At 38.5% G+C, this 22,888-nt stretch overlaps 1 pseudogene; it reads right to left on the bottom strand.

Moving 5' to 3' along the window:
• LOC149142052 (F-box protein At-B-like) overlaps window positions 1-17,514 on the bottom strand; it is a 70,587-nt pseudogene extending 53,073 nt beyond the window's left edge.
• Between the last annotated feature and the right edge of the window lie 5,374 nt (window positions 17,515-22,888).

Here is a 22,888-nt window from a genome sequence, read left to right as displayed (position 1 = left end):
ATTTGTCATGAGCTTGTCCTTTTTATAATTATTCGCATAATGTGTGATCTTTTTACCCTGCTAATTATATATGTAATTAAACTACTTTTGTTTGTGGTTCAATATTTATGTTAAATAATAACCTTCCATGGTGGTTTTGTTGAATATAATTTGATGTTAAATGACATTCGTATTGCAGAAGGGGAACATTGGGAAGTAATTTTTGTTGGAATTTCTGTTAAATGGGATACAATTCCCTATCTTGTGAGTGTTGTTAGTTGGCAGCCATCCTCTTGGGGAACTAGTTCTGCGATCACATTATGTCGAATGCTCAGCCACAGTGACTTGGTGAAAATGTTCACAAAAATATTTTTTCATTCACAAGATAAAATGAGATAAATCTGTCTTCAGTCAATGTCAAGACACTTCGTATTGTAAATTATGTTTTGAATATTTATATAATTTTGGTTTTTTAATGTATGGTTTTTTAAAAAGTGTGCAGAGGCAGGAATATGTATGGAGGTGCAAAAGTTGAGATGTGTGTGGAAGGGGAACATGTGGGAGGGAAAGTAGTTGATGTTAGACTGTTGAATAACATATAAATTCCTATCTCCTGTGTCTTGTTAGTGAACAGTCATCGACATTTTTAAAGGACGCATTATGACTTCGTCCTAGGGAATTAGTTCCACATAATTCCCCGGTCACATTGTGTGAAGTGTTCAGCCTGGTTAACTCGGTCAATGTCAGGATGGTTCGAATTTTGTCCAAAGGTTGCAATATGTGTAGAGGTGTAGAATTGGAAGCATGCAAAAGGGGAAATTCACAAGGGAAAATAGTTGAGTGTTAGAATCTGTTAAATGAAATATAAATCTTCGTCTCATGAGTCATGTTAGTTAGCGCCCGTCCATAATTTTAAATGATGCATTATCGAGTTCATACCAGGGAATTACTTCTACAATGATGTTCTTCCATGTTTGGATGGATTGACTTTGTCAATGGCGGATGCCTCAGATGGTAGCTATCGTGTTCTTGCCTTCTGCAGTGGGTTTTGTTGAATATAAATGAATGTTAAATGGCATCCGTGGTAAAAAAGGGGAACATGTGGAAGTACTTGGTGTTATACTTTCTGTTAAATGACATACATTTCCTCTTCTTGTGAGTGTTGTTAGTCAGCATCCATCGAAAATTTTAAACGATGCATTATGACTTCCTTCCATGGAATTAGTTCTACGGTCACTTTGTGTCGAATGCTCGACCATGGTGACTTGGTGATAGTTCACCAAAATCTCTTTTCATTCACAAGATAAAATAAGATAATTGTGCCTTCTATTAATGCCAAGATGCTTAGCGTTGTAGATTGTTCTTTGAATACTTATATAATGTGGGTTTTTTTTTAAAGTGTGTGGAGGAAGGAATATGTATGAAGGTGTAGAAATGGAGATGTGTGTGGAAGGGAACATTGAGGGAAAGTAGTTAGTGTTATATTGTTAAATGACATATAAATCATAGCCTTGTGAGTCTTATTAATCAGCGATATTTGGAAATTTAAAAGGATGAATTATGACTTCGTCTTGGGGAATTAATTCCACGTAATTCTTTGTCACATTGTGTGAAGTGCTCGATTTGGCTAACTTGGTCAATGTTTGAATGCTCCAGATGGTGTACAACGACAAGAATATGTATGGAAGTGCGGAAGTGGAGGTGTGCAAAAGGGAGAACATGCGAAAGGGGAAATATTTGGGTGTTAGGCTTTGTTAAATCACATATAAATATCCATCTCGTGAGTCTTGTTAGTCAGTGACCTTCCACAGTTTTAAATGATTCATTATCGAGTTCATCCCAGGGAATTAATTTCGCGGTGATGTTATGTCAAGTGTTTGGCCATGCTAACTTATTCATTGGTGGGATGCATCAGATGGTAGATAACATGCGCTTTATTTGTCACATCCTGTTAGACACTGATGCCCCACAATTTTAAATGATGCATTATCAATTTCATCCCAATGAATTTTATGCACTAAGTATTTCTAAAGGCATGTCTTTACATAAGCACCACGACGTGAACATAAACAATTTCCTTGTTTGTAATCATAGTAGCTAGCATGTAAGAAGTGTGGATAATACTAAAGTATTTGTCGAGAACAATGATGCACATAACATAGGGATGTGTGGAAAACAAGACACGGTGCAATATGGGTTATTTTGTATACATTAATAAAATCAGGCTTAGCAACCAATAGAGCCATAAAAGCAAGAACTCAAATTAGATTTAAAATTAATACTATATATGGACCACATATGTGAGACACAAAACTCTTTTCAAATGTTTATATTCATATCGATCAAAAAAGCATTAGATATAATATATAACCTAAGATTAATGCTTGGAAAACTTATGGTTCCATTGAAATTGTAAAATTTCATGTTATTGAGAATCCACATATTAGGAAAACGATTGTTGAGATGTTTTGTTTGCATTTTACAAATGATATATGTAGAAGCTTTGGGAAGAAGTCTTGAAGATGATCCTTTGAAAGGGTATAATATAGCTTGGAAAACCCATGGTCAATTAATACTTATGTTTATAGTCATAGGCTTCAGAGCCATACAACATTTGATACAAAATGTTATGTAAGAATTCTTTGCATCATTCATGAACAAACTCAGAATATACAAAATATACTAGACTATACTTTAATAGAGTAATCAAGGATGTCAAATCATTTTCATGTCGACAATGATATTGTCCATCAAAATTATAAAGGTTCCAGTTATTAAGAATCCATGTAATAGCAAAACAATCTTTGAGATGTTTTTTTTGTGTTTTGAAAATGATATCTGAAGAAGGTTTGGGAAGAAGACTTGAATAAGATCCTTTGAAAGGGTGCAATCTAGCTTGCCATCTGCATCCTTGATTCTACATTGAAAATTGTGTTCATAAGAAAATAAATTCTTGTTAGCACAATGTGTGCATTAAAAGACGTTATCTACTGGATAGTCCATTGTTCTAATTAGTTATTTACACACGTTGTAGAATGGCTTATATGGCAGGAAGAACATATCAGTTGGTTTGAGGATTCTAGTAATTTGCAGTAGTTTGTTTGGGAATCAACATACAATTTTTTTAGATTTATGGTGCATAAACAATGTAAGGAAAAGAAAAAAGAGTAGTAGAAGGATCATATAGTTTCCAAAGAAAGAATAGAAAAAAACCATATAAAAAATTAAAATGAAATTGAAAATTTTCCTAAATATTTGTATTTTACAAAGTCTGTAAATAAGATTTAAGGTTATAAAAAGTCAAAATGCAATAAAAAATTTGCCTGGACATTTGTTTTTGTGAGATTATGTAAATAAGATTTCGTTGATGCATCGTTAAGTGAATCAAATAATTGCAATGATACCAAATGTAAGTTTTAATCCTTTTATAGCAATGTAATGCACACAATTATTCCTAATAAACAAAAAAGTAAACAATGGAAATCACACATAATGCGTAAAGATTTACCCTCGAAACCAGGAAAACTAATAAACTATTTAGATCCACACCTCTAATTTGTATCATCATTAAAATTCACTATTTACAATGTGATTTATAAGATCTTACAACATCCAAAACCCTAATCCATCGGCCTAGATTAGGTTACAACCTTAATTTGTTAACTAGAACTTGAAAACCATGGGTTAAAACCATGCGCCACAAAATTGCCAAAAGTGAAAAACATGTGTTGAAAATTGACAATAATAGATGCAAAAGACCGCCCAATTTTTTTCAAGTGATTTACCCCTCTTCTAATCCCATGTTGTGCTTAATGCATATGGATCATGTTAGGGACTAGTCATGCAACAAATGTAACACATACCCAACAATTTTGGAAAGAATTCTCTTCAACTTGTTTTGCCTAATTTTTGTTAAGACTTTATTAAAAGAGTTATACAATGAGATTGGAAAAAATTTGGAGGTTGTTTTCATTCCACCACTGATTTTGTGGGATTTAAAAACAAACTGGAGCATGCAGTTTAAATCAATTTTTATGTTGTCTCAGTAGACTTAATAAAAGTGGGTGGGGAAACTATCAAGTCTTGGAGCTTTGTTAGGGAATAAGGCCCATATAGTATTGTTAATTGTATCCTCCTTTATTACTTTAATTAGCTCTACATTCTCCTTGTCAGAGATTAAAGGACGAATATTCTCTAGCATTACCAAAGTAGAGATAGAATCAACCCCTCTTGTCTGGAATAGAGACACTCAAAGTAAATTCTAGTTATTTCTTTTATTGATAGAAAATTGCTCAACTTTGAGAAATATTCCAAGGAAATATCTTTAAAATTGTTTTATATTCCTTAGCTTTAGCTTGCTTCTAAAAAAAGGAGGTATTCCTATCCCTAAATTTCATCCACGAGCTTTAAATTTCAAGATACCAAATTTCCTCCTCGAATCCAAAATCTTTATGTAGCTTGTGACATAGGATACTTTCTTCTTTCTGACGTCGATTACTGATGTTTTCCACCTCCATTATCTCCATGAGAGTTTCCAATTGAGATCTGTTAGCTCTGCTATTACTTTTAACATTTGAAGGACAAATGCAGGCCTGATTGGGTTGTTGATGATCAAAAAAGGGGGTCACAGCAGTTGGTTTTCTTTCCTCCTTCATTTTCTTTATAACTCTATAACTTCTGCTACCTCCATTTCCTCCTCCTCCTTCAATTTTTCTACGATTCCCATAATTTCCCGCTATCCCTGTTTTACTCCAATATTTAGTATAAACCTTGATTTCTTTAGCTCCCAAGCGCCAAATTTAAGCTGTCATACAACCGCAGTCATATAACCTCCGAAGCAAGCGCTATCCGCCAATTCAGTGTGTTCCCCTGTGTGAGCCCCTTTTTAGTTAACCCCACGGAGCTAAGGTTTTAAACTATATAACCGTGTGCTCTTACAAAGTCCCTGGCCCGCGGCTTTCCCTGTCACATCAGTCCTGTTAAACCCCGTTCAGTTCTCTGTTGTCCGATCATTTGCCACATGATCCGACATTGTTCGCACCTCCCGCCGCTGAAACCTGCCCGCGCGTTAACTCGCGATCGCGGCGGTTTTCCTCCTATCCCATCGTCCACGTGTCGACTTCTTATTGTGATCATGCGAGTGTGTACGTATACCACTCACCTCCGATAAGCGGTGCAAGGGATACCGCTTACTGCCCGTACTCCGTTCCCCACACGTTAATGTTCACACACCTCTGCCGCCCGATAGCCGTCGGATCTGCTTGACTGCGATCCGACAGCCCATGTTCGAATAGGCTCTAGTGCCTCCTTCCTTCTCCTATTGTGTCATATTTGTAAATCCTTCAATCCTATCCCAAGTTGTTCTTAAGGGGGGATGTTAGGATATTCCGACACATAGGAAATAGTTAAGTACAACTTGGTCTAGTATAGAGTTAGGTATAGAGTTAGGTAAAGTGTGTTTCTGTACCTTGTACATTTTGTAACTTACAATCCGACGGTCATGATATGTAGTGATCTGACGGTTCATTCTCTCCTCGGTATTACCGACACTTGATCTGTGGCTTGACACCCGATTGGTCCATGATTTCTATTTAAAGCGCATGGAGGGTCATTTGTAGGGTAATCCATCTATGAGAGAAAGATATGTAAATTTTCATTCTTTTATTAATAAATTGCCTGAAGTGGCCGCGTTGGCTCAGGGCGTGGACTGTTTCCCTCTTTGAGGGTTTTAACCACGTCAAAATACTGGTGTATTGATCTGTGATATGTTTGTGAGCGGTGTCCTTTGGTGTTCTGTCTGAGGAACTTACCCTGTAAATTCCTACATGGTATCAGAGCTATTTGAGGGCCGCGTCCGTTGGTGATCCAAATCTGAAGTCGGTAGAACTGCATCCGACTGTCATTTCCTAGATCTATTGTTTCTGACTGCTTTCAGACTGAGAGGACTGCTCTATTGTGTTGGGAGCATCTGTTCCAGTGAGGAACCCCTTTCGTTTCACGTGAAAAGGTTTCCGGTAGCCCTAGCTGCGTCATTTTTAAGATCTGGAGGTATACAGTGTTTATTTGCAGTTTACAGTTATTTTCTCTCTGTTTATTTCGGTTTCGGTTTATTTAGCTTTTTTTTATTACCAGATCTATACCTTTCATTTCTGCGTATGCTCTTTGCCCTGCGACTCTGTGTGATCTGGGCAAATCAGAAACGCTAAGGAAGGATTTTTCTCATGTGTATGCTCTTTTCCACTGCGCCTTAGTGTGATCTCGGAAAATCAAAAACATTGAGGAAAATATTTAGTTTCCAGCTAAAGCTAACTTTGAGCCGCAAGGTTCATTTTTGAATATATCTAGTTTCCAGCTAAAGCTAACTTCAAGCCGCAAGGTTCGTTTTTTTTTGTATGTCCGTGTTGGGTTTTGTGTTTTTTGTACCCCCCCCCTCTCTCTCTCTCTCCCTCTCTCCCTCTCTCTCTCTCTCTCAAACTTTTTGTATAGCTCACTTGGTGCAAAGCTAATTTATGAGAGTAGAGGTCTTGGGTTCAAGTCTCCATTTTGTGGGGGGCGGATTTTTCATTTCCGCACATTCCCGCACTTCGTCGGCGACTTCATCAAAAAAAAATTTCAAAAAGCCATAACTTCTTCATCCGGAAGCTGTTTTCAGAACCGTTTTTTTTTAAACGGCCTAATTTTTTGAGATCTTTCCATTGGTACACTTAGTTTTAGCATCTATAGCTTCAGTTTTTTTTTAAATGGAAATCCCATGCCAAGTTATTCTTGACAGCACCAACTACTTCCAATGGTGGTCCTACATTGTGGATTTACTTAGAAGTAAAGGTCTTTACAGAATAGCCACAGGCCAAGAGACCAAATCGAAAGATGAAGACAAGGCAGCTAAATTGGAAAATAGGCAAGACCAAGCACGTGGGTTGATAGGGATGTCTATTTCTCCAGATATTAGATTCCATATTGCAAAACTTGATACTCCTGATGAAGCACTGCAACAGATTACTAAAGTCTTTGGAATTAAAAATGAACTTAAAGCCCATCAACTTGAAAATGAATTGCTTACATTGGACCCCAATAACTTTTCTTGCATTGAAGATTTTTTGTCCAAGTTCAAGACCCTTAGACTTCTCTTGGAAGGTGTTAAGGTTAAGAAAGAAGATAGTAGCCTTATCTACTCCATTCTTACTAAGTTGGGACCAGCCTATTCTGTGTTTGTTTCCACCTTCCATTCTACAATAGAAGCCTTCATTTCTCAAGGACAAACCTACAAGTCCCCTTCCTTTGATTCCTTTTGTGATTCTTTAATAAGAGAACAAGAAAAACTCTTACACCTTGATTGGAATAGATTGGAATAGATAGAATGAGAACATATTTACGATTGTAAGGAAATCCATTTTATGGTATTGTGCACCAGAAAAAAATTTCGTTCATGGAATCATTTGCGTAAGGGAATGAAGGAAATTATCAAATCTGTAATTGACTATGCCTAGATCTCAGAGAAATGACAATTTTATTGATAAGACCTTCACAATTGTAGCAGATATATTATTGCGAATAATCCCGATGGCTCCGGGGGAGAAAGAAGCATTTACCTATTACAGAGATGGTGTGATTTGATATTTTTTCCGTTCTTCTTTTTTGGGGAAAGAAAAGGTAAGGTATTCGGGAATAAAAATTGGGTAAAATAAAACTTACGCTCAGGAGCCATTAACCACTCGGCCATCTCTCCCGGGGACAACTTCTATTCTACCCCTTCGTATAATCCCTAACTATATGCATAAAGTCGGGTCGATACCAACTATACCTGTGACATATGATGATTTTTCATCATCTGGAATGGAAAAAAAAGAAACGAATTTCCCTCTCCTCTCACACTCAAATATCAAATTGAAAAAGTTTGAAAGCTCGATCAATTTATGGTCAAATCCTTTCCATAGTGCATTTGATCAGAATTGAAAATTGGGGATCGGATGGTATAGTCTATTGGAAACTCTTCTAAGAAAGCGTTAGCCGCCCAGCAGCAACCAAATCCAAAGAATCTTGTATCCTAAAAAGAATGGTCCTAAACCAAACAAGGGTCCTAAGCAATTTCAGCCTCAAAATGAAAAATCATTTCAACAAAATGATAAGACAAAAAAAAACAAAGGGAAGAACACTGATAGACATTGCAACTTTTGTAATCGAGATGGCCACTTAGAATCCAAATGCTTTAAGAAGATGGAAGCCTTGGAAGGAGCAATGAAGAAGCATAACATCCATTTGGAGCACTCTTCAACTTCAACTTCATCTTCAGGAAGGGCACTTTCTGCATGTGGTTGTCAAGCATCTCGGTCTGGCTATGCACTAAATGTATCTTCTTCTTCTCATTCTCATGAGTGGCTCATTGATTTTGGAGCTTCTTATCACATGGCAAAAAACAAAGCCATGTTTTCTTCTTTAAATGATTGTAACACCAAAAGTATATATGTTGGTGATGATAGATCTCTTAGTGTTGTAGGGACTGGAACTGTTCATCTAGACAATGGTCAGTTTAACGATGTATTATGTGTTCCAACCTTATCCTGCAACCTTTTATCTGTATATCAGATAACCCATTCAGGTGAAGGTAAAATCGTTGAATTTTCACCTCACGATGTTGTAATTAAGGACCTAAGAGATCCTAGACAGATTTTAGCTACTGGCATTGCTGATGATTCTACAAGGTTGTATAAGTTTGACAACTTTGGGTCATCAAATCTTCCCTCAGTATTTGTTGCTCATAATGATGAAGTGAGCAAATTTTGGCATGATCGATTTGGTCACTTAAACTATCGCTCTCTTCAGAATCTATGTAAATAAAATATGGTGACAGGTCTTCCAATGGTATCTTGCAAAGACGGTGTTTGTTCCGGATGTGTACTCGGAAACATCATCGGGACAGTTTTGAAAAACATGCCTCTTGGCACGCCTCAGCCCCTTTACAGCTCGTGCATAGTGATTTATGTGGTCCACTTCCAGTTGCTTCATTCTCTGGCTACAAGTATTTCTTAACTTTCATTGATGATTTCTCCAGACGCACTTGGGTATACTTCTTAAAACTCCAGAGTGAAGTATTTAACATGTTCTTGGCCTTTAAGGCCTTTGTTGAAAAACAATCTGGACATCAAATTCTTAAGCTAAGATCTGATAATGGCGGAGAATATGTTAAAAACACATTCATCAACTTTTGCACTGAGAATGGAATTCAAATGCAACATATTCTTCCATATACTCCACAACGAAATGGTGTAGCTGAAAGGAAGAATCGCACCTTAAAGGAAATGGCCAATTGTATGCTTCAATCTAAAGGACTTAGTCTTAATTATTGGGCAGAAGCAATTAACTGTGCAAATTACATAATAAATTGCACTCCTACTAAGGTTTTAAAGAATATCACTCCAGAAGAAGCATGGAGCTCAAACAAACCAGATGTAAGTCACTTTCGTGTTTTTGGAAGTGAAGCATGGGCCCATATTCCAGATGAGAAACATAAAGCTTTAGAACCAAAGAGTGAAAAATGTATTTTTGTTGGATATTTTGAAGATTTCAAAGGATATAGACTTATTGCACTTAAGTCCCAAAAATGTTATCATTAGAAGAGATGTAAAGTTTGATGAAAATATATCGGCCTGCGAGCCTAGTTCGGCGGATGTGCCACCTCTCCCTATCTATTCTACTTTTGAAAATATTTCTTCTTCAGATGATGAAAGCAAGGATGAAAATCCTCCCCCACCTTCTCAGGATCCTCCTTCAGCTCCTCAGCTTCCAAAATGGGTCCGTGCTACTCGGGATGCAGCAAGTGATCTTGCCGGTGATCCTACAGATCAGCGACGTACACATTCTCAGTTCAAGAGAGCCTCTTCTTTACTGGCTCAAGCTTCAGTGAATTATGATCCTGACACCTTTGCAGAAGCTTAAGGCCATCCAGATTGGGAAGCAGCTATGAATGAAGAATATCATTCATTATTGGCAAATGATACATGGGATCTTGTTCCTCTACCAAAGGGATGAAAACGTGTTAGATGCAAATGGGTTTACAGAACCAAGTATGGACCAGATGGGAAAGTTGATAAACATAAAGCTCGTCTTGTTGCTAAGGGTTTTTCACAAGTCGAAGGCATTGACTACACTGAAACCTTCTCCCCTGTTACCAAAATGAACTCTATCCGCCTTGTTCTTTCCCTTGCTACTTCTTTCAAATGGGAAGTCCATCAGATGGATGTTAAATCCGCCTTCTTGCATTGGGACTTGCATGAAGAAATCTATATGGAAAAACCTATTGGATTTATACAAACGGACTCCAGCCTTGTATGTCGACTTAAGAAATCCCTTTATGGTCTCAAGCAAGCTCCTCAAGCTTGGTATGCCAAAATGGATAACTTTCTTTTAGAATCTGGCTTCTCTAGGTGTCATTCTGACAATACTGTCTACACCAAGAAAGTGGGAAAGTCTCTTATCATTCTTGTTCTTTATGTTGATGATCTTATCCTGACTGGTAGTTATCCCAACCTTATAAACGATGTGAAGTCTAGCCTTAAAAGGAAGTTTGAAATGACAGACTTAGGACACTTACATTATTTTCTCGGTCTTCAAGTCTTGCAATCCAAGGAAGGTATTTCCCTTTCTCAGTCCAAGTATGCCTGTGATATTCTACGCCAATTTCACATGGAAGATTGTAAGCCAGCCCCTTCTCCCTTTCAGTCTGGAGTCAAACTTTCTGTCACTTGTACTTCTCCTGAAGTTAATGCTACCTTATACCGTCAACTTGTAGGAAAAATTTTGTATCTAACCCATACTCGTCCTAACCTTTCCTTTATTGTTGGCCTTGTTGCTCGGTTTATGCAAAACCCACGTGAAAGTCATTGGAAAGCAGCTAAAAGAATACTTTGTTATGTTCGAGGTACAGTTCAGTTTGGGATTCATTACAGTGCCGAAGCATCTCCTCTATTGGTTGGTTTCACTGATTCCAATTGGGCTGGTGACCCTGATGATCAGAAGTCTACTGCAGGTTATGTGTTCACTCTTGGTTCAGGACCTATTACATGGGCTTGCAAGAAACAAGGTGTCATTTCTCTTTCTTCAGCAGAAGCAGAATATCGTGGTGTCGTAGAAGCTAGTAAGGAAGCCTTATGGCTTCGTTAGATCCTGTCAAATTTTGGCTTTCAGCAGCAACATCCGACTACACTTTGGTGTGATAATAAAAGTGCCTTTCAACTATGCAAAGATCCAGTCCAACATCAGCGCAGCAAACACATTGAACTGCACATGCACTTCATCAGAAAGCTCATTCACGACCATGTTCTTGAAGTGCAATATTGTTCAACAGATGATCAAGTTGCAGACATCTTTACAAAGGCTCTCACAGAGGTGAAGTTCACTAAACTTTGATTTATGGTTGGAGTTCAGGAAGTTGTCACTAAGGGGGGATAGGCTCTAGTGCCTCCTTCCTTCTCCTATTGTGTCATATTTGTAAATCCTTCAATCCTATCCCAAGTTGCTCTGAAGGGGGGATGTTAGGATATTCCAACACATAGGAAATAGTTAAGTACAACTTGGTCTAGTATAGAGTTAGGTATAGAGTTAGGTAAAGTGTGTTTCTTTACCTTGTACATTTTGTAGCTTACAATCTGACGGTCACGATATGTAGTGATCCGACGGTTCATTCTCTCCTCGGTATTACCGACACTTGATCCGTGGCTTCACACCTGATTGGTCCATGATTTCTATTTAAAGTGCATGGAGGGTCATTTGTAGGGTAATCCGTCTATGAGAGAAGCATATGTAAATTTTCATTCTTTTATTAATAAATTGCCTGAAGTGGCCGCATTGGCTCAGGCCGTGGACTGTTTCCCTCCTTGAGGGTTTTAACCACGACAAAATATTGGTGTATTGATCTGTGATCTGTTTGTGAGCTATGTCCTTTGGTGTTCTGTCTGAGGAACTTACCCTGTAAATTCCTACAATTCACCCGTCCACATTTCCTTCTGATAGCCCATGTAATCTGATCTCCACCGTCCATCTGCCAGATCTGACGGCTTACAATCAATTGCACCTCCGTTTCTTCCCGACGCCGCCCACCAAGAGATCTCAGCCGTCCGTCTATGCCATCCAATGGCTAATATTCATTCCCAGCCCTTCGTTCATTTTCCATGCAGTTTTCGTGTGTTTGGCATTTACCATGCTTCCAAGGGACGAAGGATAACAACGATCGGCTACCCACCAGCACTCTACGCAGTTAATCTTCAACTACCTCATTCAAGAGACAGCACGGCCAAGGAAGGAAAGTACAGCCTCGAGCAATTAAACGCCTCCAGCAGTTATGGAAATTTATTCATACAACACTCCACCTGCTCGAGGAGTACACCTAAGTACCAAAGAATGTCAAATTTTGTTCATGAAAGCAACAGATTGTATCAGAGACCCATATCAAATAGTTAATGTGGTTGGTGGTCCATTATGACCCCTCCACGCATAGGATAGCAGATATTTTTGTAATCAACCTCCATATATACCCAGAAACAAGATGTAATGAGGGTTGATGGATATTGTTTTGATGTAAAGTTCAACTTCTGGAGACTGTAACTACTGTGATACCTACAGCGTCTGGTCTTCATTTTCAGCTAATGCAAGCTTCTTTTCTTGTTAATTTCTCACTTTCCACTTCTTCTTTGTTCCAGGTTGTGCCTATTATGCATTTTTCATGTACTCTTGATGCTTAGTATTAGAGGGGCTGTCATCCCACCTCTGTGTTAGAATCTAGTATGTATCATTGAATATGTATGAAGATTTCTGTTATCTTGGTGCCAGAGAGCTATCATCCTGTCTGAGCATTAGGAAATAGATTTACAGACCTCTTTACTGGTTGCATCTATTGGTGTGGTCAATATTCTCCATTTCCACTTAATCCTCAAATTGTGAGTAATTGGTGGTCTAAAGCCTTGTAGTCTGGGGGTGTTCACCCATGTCTGGGGTTAAGAATAGTAGAAGTGTTTATCTGGCTTGAATATGCATCATTCCTTCCATTCATCCACCTGTTTCCAACATTTTTGTTGAGTTTGTAATGTTCCCGAGCATCTCTGAGATACAACCTAGGAGAGTTTCTTGGGGTGATAACAAGATCTTATTATGGATTTTTCTTATTAGGGGAATGTATGAATGTTTTTCCCATTCTTCTGGGGCTATTTTTACATCTTTGTGTTTTTGCTCCCAAATGTGGATATGAGATCCAATTACCCATTTGCTCTACTCTTCCAAGGCCTTGGTATCCTAGAGCCATAATGGATTGAAATTGAAGGGTAGATGTCCAAAGTATAGGGTCTCAAAGATTTCCAAAGCAATTTATTTGCAATCATAAATGACAAATGGGATGATCTTGGAAGATATAATGTTTTCCTGCAATAGAATATATCTCTAAATGAGAAATTTGTCTATCCTTGTTGTGATATGGCTTGGTTCAAGTATATTTTCCTTTCATCAATTTTTCATCCATTAAATTCCAATCCATCATAAGTTCTTCCTTTTTTCCTCTAAACGGATCTCTAACTATGCTTCCTCCTCCTTTTTCTTTTCTAACTAAAATCACATTAAAATCCCCATCTACGATGCCATTTTTAGAAATTTTAGATCTTTCAAGACATGAAAAGAAAACTATTAATCTTTTTTTTCTTTGTAAGTTGTAGGTGTGTAAACATTAAAATTATTGTAACACTTACTTGATTATTCATGTATGATACATATTAAGACCCAAATTTGAATTTGGTGTGTAAATTCCAAAACAATATATGATTTGTCCCAAAGGGTACAAATGCCTCCCAAAACCCATTTGGATTTAATTATGTTCCTTCACTTGTTTTCCATTGAAGTTTACCTATTTTTAATATTTGCATCAAAAGTAGTCTTCTAAAGGAGGACGATAGTCATTTTTACAAATTTAATAGATTTATAATTATTTATTATTTTAACTAGCTACATGTACCTCTACAATTCCAAGAGACTATACTCATTATTTAATAAAGGATGGTTTGTGACTTCCACACCAAGATGGAGCACTGACTCTAGGATTCTTTACACTTTGAGATTTGACCCCTATATATTTTTATATCGTCATTTGATGCCTAGGATTTTCTTTGTATTTGTTGTTTCTTAGCTTTGTCTTTAGTTGGTCTCTTGCTTACCTCCTTCAAATGTCTCTCCTCCATTTAATCCTAATCCTTATCTTCTTCCAATTGTTGATGTGTTTTTTCTCGAGTTAAGATACGTAATAAAAATTGAACTTTGTTTGGGACATGATTATTTCCTTCTTTTCTATTAGACAGAATATCTACATTGACTAGAAGGGGTGAAATCTCTTGAGCTTCAATATGAATGGGTGACCCAAGATGGAATGTCAAAATTGGGCTTATGATTGATGTAGCCATTACTTTAGTGGAAAATATTGGATCTTGTTGAGAAACACCTTGAAATCTATTGGTTAATGAACTTATACCTCCATCTTCATGTCATATTGGAGATAAGTTAAATTTCCATGGTTTTAAGCCAAAATAATTGGTTTAAATAACATCTCAACTACCTAAATTTGATCATTTATTTTCTATGAATGAGAAAGGTCTCAAGGAATTGAGGTTGATCGGGCTAATATTATAATTGTTTTAGTGGTAGGTTTTATGTTCTATGGTGTTTTTTTGTAGACAAAGAACTTGGATTTTCAACAATGGTGTATGAGACTTGTCGATGTTTCGAATCCAAAAGAGGATCCATCCTCAAGACAATGGTTGAAAAGAGAGAGGTAGAGAAAACGCATATGTATATATGTAAATATATATATGTGAGTGTAAATGAATAGGTATAAATAAAGGAAAGGTTGGCATATAAAACAACAACTAATTCTTTTTAATATTATTATTGTAAGGTCCGCTTGGGGTAGCTCAATTGGAAATGGTTGTGGAAATGAAGTCTCACCAATCCGAAAGCCTTGGGTTCAAATCTTGTGCTATCCCCCCGATCGGGTTGAGAAGTTGGACATGATGAAGATGTAATCCTACCAATATTACAAAAGAAAGGTCCACAGGTTCTTCGATAGACAGTGATTGGGTACTCTGTTAAGACAATTCTTGATGTGAAGTCACCTGTTCAATTCCACACCCCGATAGGGATGATATATTATACATGATGAAGATGCAATCCTGCAGAGCTTATATATATATATATATATATATATATATATATATATATATATATATATATATATATTGTAAGAATTATATATTAAAATAAATTAGTATTAATTTATAATCTCGAAATGATATATTAATATTAATATTAATACAATATAGTTACTAGTAATTAATACTAAAATCTATAATCTAAAAATATATTAACTACTAATACTAAAATCTATAATTTAAATACATTAATTAATAAATACTTAAACCTATATTCTAAAAATATATGATTATTAATAATATATTATAACAAGGGAAATAGTTTCCTTTTAAATTAGTATAGGAAATTCAACTTCTTAAATTTAAGGGTTATAAGGTTACTTATTTTGTATTATTTGTACTAGTATAACTAGTGTTTATTAGATTATGATCCACATAGTTGTCATGAGTTTGTCCTTTTTATAATTATTTGCATAATGCATGATCTTTTTACCCCACAAATTATATATGTAATTAAACTAATTTCGTTTGTGGTTCAATATTTATGTTAAATAATAGCCTTCCATGGTGGTTTTGTTGAATACAATTTGATGTTAAATGACATTCGTAGTGCAGAAGGGGAACATTGGGAAGTACTTTTTGTTAGACTTTTTGTTAAATGAGATACAATTATTTGTCTCGTGATTGTTGTTAGTTGGCAGCCATCCTCTTGGGGAATTAGTTCCGTGGTCACATTAGGTCGAATGCTCAACTGCGATGACTTTGTGAAAATGTTCACCAATATATCTTTTCATTCACAAGATAAAATAAGATAAATTTTCCTTCTATCAATGCCAAGATGCTTCATATTTTAAATTATGTTTTGAATATTTATATAATGTGGGTTTTTTAATGTATGGTTTTTTTAAAGTGTGCATAGGTAGGAATATGTATGGAGGTGTAGAAGTGGAGATGTGTGTGGAAGGGGAAAATGGGGGACGGTAAGTAGTTGATGTTAGATTGTTTAATGACATATAAATTCCTATCTCATGATTCTTGTTAGTCATCATCCATCATCATTTTTAAAGGATGCAATATGACTTATGGATTTAGTTCCACATAATTCCCCTGTCACATTGTGTGAAATGTTCAGCCCGGTTAACTTGGTCAATGTTGGGATGGTTCGAATGGTGTACAAAGGTAGCAATATGTATAGAGGTGTAGAAGTGGAGGCGTGCAAAAGAGGAAGATGCACAACGGAAAATAGTTGGGTGTTAGACTCTATTAAATGAAATATAAATCTTCATCTCATGAGTCATGTTAGTTAGCGCCCGTCCATAATTTTAAATGATGTGTTATCGAGTTCGTACCAGGGAATTACCTCTACAATGATGTTCTTACATGTTCATATGGATTGACTTTTTCAATGGCAGATGCCCCAAATGGTAGATATCATTTTCTTTCCTTTTGCAGTGGGTTTTGTTGAATATAAATGAGTGTTAAATGACATCTATGGTGCAAAAGGGGAACATTGGGAAGTACTTGGTGTTATACTTTCTGTTAAATAACATGCGTTTCCCCTTCTTGCGAGTGTTTTTAGTCGGCATCCATCGATAATTTTAAACGATGCATTATGACTTCCTTCCATGGAATTAATTCCACAATCACATTGTGTTGATTACTCGACCATGGTGACTTGGTGATAGTTCACCAAAATATCTTTTCATTCACAAGATAAAATAAGACAACTTTTCCTTCTATTAATGCCAAGATGCTTAGCGTTGTAGATTGTGCTTTGAATACTTATATAATGTGGGTTTTTTTAATATGTGGTTTTTTAAAAAGTGTGTGGAGGCAGAAATATGTATGAAGGCGTAGAAGTGGAGATATGTGCGGAAGGGGAATATGGAGGGAAAGTAGTTTTTTTTTTTTTTGACTTTAACGGTTAGATTTTTATTTAAAAGGCGGCAAAACAGCTACCGCTTGCTTTTACATTGGATTGAGTTTCTCAATTTCATTTCTCTCTGAGTTCATGATGTCCACGATTCCATGATCAATCTTTGATTCAGGGTCGCCTTTTGGAGAAGCAACGTTGTGTCTCTGCCGAAGGGTTCTTTACCTTGATGTTACCAGCTGTCTCTGACAACCTGAGTTTGCCTTTCTGGAGCCTTCCTCTAACTCTGTTGCTAGAGGAGCGAATCGGATATGAGCTATTTCCACTTGGGAGTATGAATATCGTTTTCCATCTCTAGTCTTCATTCTAACCTTCCAGCGCCTTGATTTTTGCCAAAGCAATTTCCCCTGGAGCAGAAAGAGCCGTGCGATATGGATGGGCAGCTGTCCGATTGAATGTACAGAGCCTGACATCAAAAATTTGCATTGCTGAAACACCACGAGCGGCGTTGCTGAAACACCAGTTTCAGCAACTGATAAAATAACTGTGTTGCTGAAACACCATTTCTAGCAAGCGATTTTCTGGGTTTTCTGTGTTAAAACAGAATTACTGGTTAATCCGATTATGGGATGATGTAGAGAGAATCTTCCAAGTTGACTGATAGGGTTCTTTGGCTTCTGGCAGCTCCAAGGTTGGCTTCAAAATCAGCTTGTGTATTAAGCTGCCTCATAATGTGGAAGAAGGAGATTTTCCGAAACTTAGCCAGCATGGGTCTTATTTTCTTTAGAATTCGGCCTAAATGGATCTGCAACTGATTCGAAGGAGAATTCATTGCTTGAATGATGAGCCGAGAGTCTCCGAAGACCGTCAATGTTTGAATGTTCCGTTTTAGAGCCAGAGTCAGCCTCTGCCACAAAGCTAGAGCCTCAGCTCTATTATTTGATTCGATTCCCAGACCCCAATGGTACTTGAGTAAAGTAGACCCATCGGGTTTCAGCAGCACTCCACCTCCACCTGCAGCTCCTGGATTGCCTTTAGAGGCCCCGTCGAAGAAAAGACAATGGTCATCTAGTGCCGATCTCCACTTTAGAAATTCTTGTTCTTCCAGACGGATTTCCCACTTAGCATGGCAAGTGGTTGGAATAGTAGGGATGGGTTGATTATTTGGAGTGATTTCTTTTAGCCACAGCTCCTCCTCATTGTCCAGCTTTACTTCATTCCTTAGGGTTGGCTTAGCTTCCAAAGTCTCTCCCAATAAAGCTTTAATTTTGGATATAACATTGTTTACAGTGCAGATTTCTCCTCTGAAGATTCTGTTGTTCCTTTCCAGCCATAATTTCCAACATATGTATTTAGGGGTCCACATCCAAGCAGTCCTAAGGAGGTTTTTATTGTTGGTGCAGATAGGAGGTAGCTTGGCCCACTCGTAGAACAGGGATGGCACACTTCTTGGTAGCTCAATCTTGTCCGCCCTTGAACTCAGGACCCCTTTCCAGACTGCCTTGGCAAAGGGGCACAGCAGCAACAGGTGATCAGCTGTTTCTTCCTCTGATATACATAATGGACATCTGGAAGGCCCTTCCATTCCCCGTTTTCTCAGGTTGTCTCCTGTGAGAATACTATTATGAGCAAGTGTCCAGCAGAAAAAGTCTATTTTAGGGAGAGAAGGAAAGCTCCATATGAATTTCCATTGCGTTGGGTCTGTAGGGACATTCGGGACAGCAATTAAACTTTTGTATCCTTCAGCTACCGAGAAGGAGCCAGTATGGGAGCCCCACCCTCTTTTATCCTTGGCTGTTGCTGATAATGGTGATTTCCCTTGCAGATTGTCTAACAGTAAAGAAGCTTCAGATTGCAAATGGTGTGGTACCTCCCCGAGATTCCAGCTGTCCCATCTTCTTTCAGCATCCTCCGTCCAGTTGGTTATGTCCCACAGAGTTTCCTTGTTGTTGGAATGCAGCCATAGCTTAATATTTGCCAGGCCTTTTATATGATGAAGAGGCTGGTCTCCAAGAATCTGATCATTCCAAATTCTTATTTTTTTCCCATTACCTGGGATCCAATAGAGGTTGGGGCTGAAGTTGTCCAGAGCAGCGATCCAAAGTTTGGATATTGGGGAGCCTTTGGAATTTTTTGGAGGAAGATCAAAACATCTCAATCGTTGACCTTGAAAGTATTTCTTCCACAGCACTTTCTTGCTCCAGCTTATTTTTCCTGCCACAATATTCCACAATATTTTTGAGCCAAGAGCGAGATTTTGGGCAGCCAAGTCTCTAATTTGCAGACCTCCTTCTATGAAAGGTTTCTTAATGGTATCCCAATTTACTAAATGAAGCCTTCTTTCATTGTTTTTTCCCCCTTCCCACAGAAATCTTCTCAGCATACCATCCATTTTACTGAGAAAGGTTTTGGGGGCGAGGAGAATGGAATGCTGAAACAGAGGCATACTTGTTAAGACAGATTTTATAAGGATAATTTTCCCAGCAGTGTTCAGCCAGGAGGCTCCCCAGGCATTAATTCTGAGTTTGAGCTTGTCCAAAAGGGGCATCCAATGGGAAACTTTGGGGATGGATCTGAAAATTGGGATCCCAAGATATTTGAAAGAATCCCAGTCTTGACAGATTTTCATTGCAAGAAGCCTAGCTATGTCAGCAAGGTTTTTAGCTGAGCAATTCCAGCCATAGATTGTACTTTTTGAGTAGTTAATCTTGCTGCCGGATGCTTCCTTATAGATGTCCAGTTCCTTTTTGAAAGAATTGGCCGAAATAATACTCGCTCCACCTAGTAGCAGAGTATCGTCGGCAAATTGAGCATGGTTTATTTCTTTGACATTTTGCACCATTCTGAGACCTGGCAGAATTTGGATTTGCTGACAGTAGTCAAGCTGGAAACTCAGCACTGAGGCTTGTATGGCATAGAGAAGCGGGGACAGCGGACAGCCTTGCCTTAATCCCCTTGAAGCTGTAAAAAATTCAGTTGATCTTCCATTTACCAGCGGAGCAATCCAAGGAGAGGCGATGCAGGCTTTCACCCAATTTGTGAATTTTGTTGAAAAGCCCATTTTTGTCATAACTGCAAACAGGAAGTCATGCCTCACCCTGTCAAAGGCATTAGCCAGATCTAGTTTTATTACCATTCCTTTCTCTTTTCTCTGGACACTTGAATGTACTGCCTCTTGAACCAGTACAATATTATCCAGTATCTTTCTCCCTTTGATGAAGCCTCCTTGGTTCTCCGGTATGATGTCCGGCAATATATTCTTGAGGCGCATGGATATTATTTTGGTAATAAGTTTATAGCTAGTATTACACAACGAAATGGGGCGAAATCTACTGAACTCAGAAGCTCCTTTTTCTTTCGGAAGCAAAGCCAGGAAGGCTGAATTGGTGCTGCCTCCTATCTTAGTACAAAATTGGGATTTCCTTACCATTCTCAGAAGGTCTTTGTTGATAATTGACCAGCAAGACTGAAAGAACCTGGCAGTGAACCCATCAGGCCCTGGCGCTTTATCCAGATCCATGCAATCCAAAGCTTTCTTGAGCTCATCCATGCTGATCGGGGCAGTCAGCATATTATTGACGGGGTCTTGCACACAGAAGGGGATCAGATTGTACGGATATGCTTGGGGATCTATAGGCTGGTCATCAGGAGCTGAATAGAGATCTTTAAAAAAGGAGAATGCTGCTCTCTTTATGCCCTCAAAATCATTAACCACTGTATCTTGGAATCGGATTTCTGAAACATTTTTGTATTGCTTTCGGGCTTCGGCATGCTTGTGGAAGAAACTAGTATTTTTGTCGCCGGCTTGTAACCATAAATTTCTAGATTTTTGTCTCCAATACTCCTCTTCGTCCCTACTGGCTTTATGAAAGGATTTTTGTAACTCAACTTCTTTTTGGAGTAGAATTTGGGTAATAACTGAATTCTCCATTGAGGATTGGAGGGCAGCAAGATTTTCTATAGACTCTTTTCGGTTGGCAGCAGGAGTTTTCAAAGCTTTTGCCCATTCCTTGAGCTTTCTCTTAAGAGCCCGCAACTTTTCTTCCCACACGAAGAAAGGGGAACCCTGAATTTTCCGGTTCCAGACTTCAGCAACCACCTCATTGAACCCCTCTTGTTGAATCCATAATGGGCTAAATCTAAATGGAATGGGTCCAAGAAATCTATCCATGGAGAGCTCCAGACTTATGGGTTTGTGGTCAGAGGTGCAGTTGGGTAGAATTTTGGATGAGGTCATTAGACCACTAGTGAGGAAGGAGGTTTGGACAAGGAATCTGTCCAAGCGAGCTGCTATATGGCTGGGACCTAGTCTTTTATTAGACCAAGTATATTTCCCAGCTGAAGGTTTGATGTCCTCCAAATCCCAATCGTTCATGATGTCTTCTACCCATTCTCTGGCAGGGTCCCTTACAGGTGAACCACCTTTTTTCTCTTCAACAGCTAGAGTAACGTTCAGATCCCCTGCAATAATGATATTTCCTGGATTGTGCAAAACAAGAAAGGACTGGAGCGAGTCCCAGCAAATTTTTTTCTCCGATGGCAAGACTGGAGCATAAAGGTTAAATAAACTTACTTGTTGACCAAAATCTTTGTGAAGGAGTTGAGTGAAAATCCAGTGCTGGCCACTTTCTTCTTGAATCAAGTCGTATTTGGAGTTGTCCCAGAAGGAGGCGATCCCACCAGAGGCACCTCTAGCACTGACAGCTCTTCCAGGGCCTTTGCGCCAGAATGTTTTGCTGGATTGGAGGAGAAGAGAGTCCTCCATCTTTGTCTCCTGGATGAGAAGGATTTCAGGCATATGCAACCTTACAATTTCTTTCAGGGCCTCTTCTTTCAACCTGCTACCTAATCCTCTGCAATTCCAGGAGACGTATTTCATTATTTACTGGAGAGGGGGGGAGTGGCTCCTTTTGGAGCCTTGTTATTCTTGCGCTCGGATCTGGTATTCATCATTCCCTTGAGGGTTTTCTGGGAACCTTGGAGAACATCCATGTAGGTTTTCTCCTCTCTTTGTTTCTTCTTGGATTTTCAGCCCCTGGATGTTTTGATAGGAGAGATTTGAGAACTGTCTGATTCAGATTCTCTTTCTTCTGATTCTTCTCCTGATTCAGAGGCAAGACTAATATGCTCGTCATCGCCTGCTTTTCCCCCTTGATCTGCCTTGGTTAGTTGGGGATTTGATTCTTCTTCGGATTCTTTCCTTTCCTTCGGCTGACCTTCAGTTTCTTCATGTTTCTCTGAGGCCTCCCCCTTTTCAGCTGTGGATGGGCCTTCATTTGAGACTGGTTTGGTTTTGTCGTTGGGCTGGGGATTTCCCTTTGATTCTGTCTGCTTCTTCTCGTTTGGCTTTGAGACTACCTTTCCTTTTTTTATTTCCTTCCATCCTTCTTCTTCCTCTTTGTCCCCTGATGGTGCTTTAGGGCAGTTTCGTTGAAAATGGCCATGTTCATGGCAGATCCTGCATTTAAATGGGAGTTGCTCGTAGTCCAGCTTCTGGTAGTGAAGCCAATCTCCCACTGTCAACTTGATAGCTTCCGGTAGCCCAGCTTCGAGATCCACTTCCACGCATATTCTGGCGCAGGTGTATTGGCCCTTGTTATCAGCTTTGTCGATGAATCTTCCCAGTCCATTTCCTATCTTTTGCAGTGCTTGATAGCTCCAACAGTGTATTGGAAGATTGGGAAGCCGAACCCAAACAGGGACCTCCTTTGGGACATCGACTGAGGGGTCAAAGTCGGGTGTCCATTTATTCAGAAAGAGACCTTGGTTTCCCATGAAATATGGGCCATTTCTGAACACCAAATCTCGGTCTTCCTTGGTAGTGAATTCAAAGATGAAGTAGCCCCTTCCAATCGGGTAG

This window comes from Pinus tabuliformis, chromosome X, assembly GCF_031772625.1.
Source record: "Pinus tabuliformis cultivar Carrire ecotype Pingquan chromosome X, CPIR1, whole genome shotgun sequence".
Classification (NCBI taxonomy): domain Eukaryota; kingdom Viridiplantae; phylum Streptophyta; class Pinopsida; order Pinales; family Pinaceae; genus Pinus; species Pinus tabuliformis.
The sequence above is the reverse complement of the archived record's forward strand: the minus strand, read 5'-3'. Positions and strand labels throughout refer to the sequence as shown.